This window comes from Lasioglossum baleicum, unplaced genomic scaffold (assembly GCF_051020765.1).
Source record: "Lasioglossum baleicum unplaced genomic scaffold, iyLasBale1 scaffold1484, whole genome shotgun sequence".
Lineage (NCBI taxonomy): Eukaryota > Metazoa > Arthropoda > Insecta > Hymenoptera > Halictidae > Lasioglossum > Lasioglossum baleicum.
This window is the reverse complement of record NW_027470543.1, coordinates 14,655-17,646: the sequence shown is the minus strand read 5'-3', so window position 1 is coordinate 17,646 and position 2,992 is coordinate 14,655. Positions and strand designations below refer to the sequence as shown.

At 38.1% G+C, this 2,992-nt stretch overlaps 1 pseudogene; it reads left to right on the top strand.

Annotated features, from left to right (window-relative positions):
* The first annotated feature begins 217 nt into the window (after window positions 1-217).
* Window positions 218-2,125, top strand: LOC143220729 (uncharacterized; annotated as a pseudogene).
* Window positions 2,126-2,992: the final 867 nt, after the last annotated feature.

The following is a 2,992-nucleotide window of genomic DNA, read 5'->3' as shown; positions in this document are numbered from 1 at the left end:
CTCTAAGACTCATTGCCCAAACTATAAAGTCGTTACAAACGAAAGGTAAGGTAGCTGTGGCACGATTTTATCCGCGAAATGCCGTCCAGAAAATGGTTTACGGCTCCTCCAAGTGTTTACAGTTCTCGCTCGATTATCGGGTTATCGTTGTTTATTTGCTTGATTGATATTCGATACGGTCCAGATCCTCGAATGCTCTGACGCCATCTTCTCCATTATGGAGTAAAATAAATAAACTTATAACTGAAAGTAATGTATAGACGTCTTCTGAGGAATTCAAATCAGTTTAGTCTTGCGACTCGAACAGAGTGCATCGAAACGTGAAAGTCACAAGGAGCATACTTGGCAGTCTTTCATTATTATTTTGTTATATTTTATATCGTAACGTGTTATAAGTGCAACTTTCAGAGTAGTGAGCAAGACTAATAATACGTCGCAGTAAGTTTTCCACTTTATATGTTATTCATTTTTTCATCTACTGTGATATACATTTTCATATTTTAGTTTTTATTTCCTCCGTTAAATATTTACCCCAAAACATCAAGACGCTTGCGGAGTGCGAAAGTATTATTAGAGAGTATAAATGATATCTATGCAGAATGATCTGAAGATGACCAGGAAATTCAGGATACGGATTATGACAACACGGAAAATAATGATCCATTTGAAACCGACTCGAAGACGGACGAGGACGAAGGGAATATTTCGAACGTACGTAGACGACGAAAGAGAAGGATATTTTTAGTTAGTTCCGATAGTGCGAATGAGGAAGAGATAAGCGAAATTGCGATGGTCGGAACTGTCTGGCAAGAAGCAAAAATAGGGCATAATCCTTGGAAAGCATCTGGTCATATCTTTAGGGGAACATCAGGCCCGACTGTGTACAGTAAACGTAATACTATGAAAGGCGAAGTTAGGACAGCATTTTCTCTGATAATTTATAGGAATGTAATCGAACATATGAGAAAGTGCACAGAGGCAGAAGCAATTAGATTGTTGGGATATAAATAGGGACAGTCTACTGCTTAGTTGTATGCATTGCTTGCAAGTATGTATGCACGCGGCGCATATGAGGCTAAGGATATAGATATATCACTTCTATGGAATAGAAAGTGGGGCCCGCCTTTTTTCTCAAGTACTGTGAGCAGACATGACTTTACGGAGATTATGAGATTTATTCGATTTGATGACAGAAATCAACGAAACGAACGGTTACATACCGACATATTCGCTATGATTTCCGAAGTCTGGTACAAGTTTATTGACAACAGTCAAAATTGCCATAAACCAGGTCGATATATTACTATAGTCGAACAATTGTTTCCTACCAAAGCAAGGTGTAGATACACTCAATACATGCCCAATGAGCCGGACAAATTTGGTCTAAAATTCTGGATAGTATACGATGTACGTAGCAAATATATAATAAACGGCTTTCCATATTTGGGAAAAGATGAAAGTATAGAACCCTCAGTTTCTCTTGGAGAGTTTGTCACTATTAAATTAGCAGAACCGTATGTAGCATGTGGAAAAAATATAACCACAGACAACTTTTATACAAGCCAACCTTTAGCAACAAAACTTTTAGCAAAAAAAACTACGATTGTTGCGATAATTAGTGCAAATTGAAAAGAGCTACCAAGACTGGCAAAACTGAAAAACAACGACATGGCACTTTTCGTAATCAAACTCTGTCGCTAAAATAATTGTATGTTGACAATTTACAAAGCCAAACCAACAATGAAAGATCAAGTTTTCAGTTCATCGCACAACTCCGTACAAGTTGGAGAAAATGACACCCGAACACCGGAGACAATTCAATTGTATAATAGCACCAAATTTGGCGTAGATATGACCGATCAAACGGCCAGAAATTATTCGGTAAAATGTAAATCTCGGATATGGCGTTTCCAAGTATTTTTTAATATCTTGAATTTTGCCGGGATAATTGCATTGGCGTTATATGAAGAAACTTCGGGAGGAGAAATTACAGGACAGGAATTTCAATTCCAATTCGCAGAAGAACATGCCATCGAATACCTACAAGAGCTCGGCAATGAAAATCAACTATAACAATTCGCATGTTCAGATACAGGCTCCTGTGAACGGAAAACATGTCAGATAAGGTATTGTAAACATTATAAGACGTACAAAATCTGTCGTAAATGTAAAAAGTTCGTATGCGGAAAATGTACAGTTGAGAAGCCCATTTGGAAAAATGGAACGAGAAAGAATAAAATGTAGATTCTGCACTGTTGAATAAAAGAAAATATATTTTTATTCTGATAAACTGGCTATTGGTCTGCATTCAATGTTGAAAAATGTAAGTTGTGAAAGACCGCTCATTTGACCGGCCGCGGTAGGAATAGGTATACGTGAAATGTCGGTAGGAATAGTGTTAATACTCAAACCGTGAACTGAGGTGTCTATTGCCTATACTGTATAGCGCATTTACTCTCCGATAATCTGGTTTGACTCTCGTAATCACAGGACAGGTGAAGCTACTGACTTAGTGGATCGTCCTTCAAAGTAGGTGGTAACGTTCTCGAAAGTATTGACACTCGATCTTCTACTTCGCACATGAACCAATTTTGACCGTCACTGAAATGTGAACCTAATTGTTTCTCTGATCAGGAGGATACACTCTCTGAAACAGCTTGACAGTTTCTCGTAACGATAAGGCGTGAAGAGTTTGACTCTATAACAGTTGGTAACGATCTCCAATGGCTTGACGCTCGATCTTGTTAGGCATACATGAAATTAAGTTGCTCCTCACTAAAATGTATAGTTATTTGTATCGCTGAAAACATGGTTATCCTCTCGATACGGCGGGATAGGTTCTCGGATTGTAATGTCTTCGGTAAAGAGTAAGACGTTATACCAATTGGTTACGTTCTCATACGGGTCATCCCTCTACTTCAATATTCATGCCGTGAATTAATGTTTCTATTGATTATACTGTTCAGCAGATTTACTCCTGGAATACCAGGTT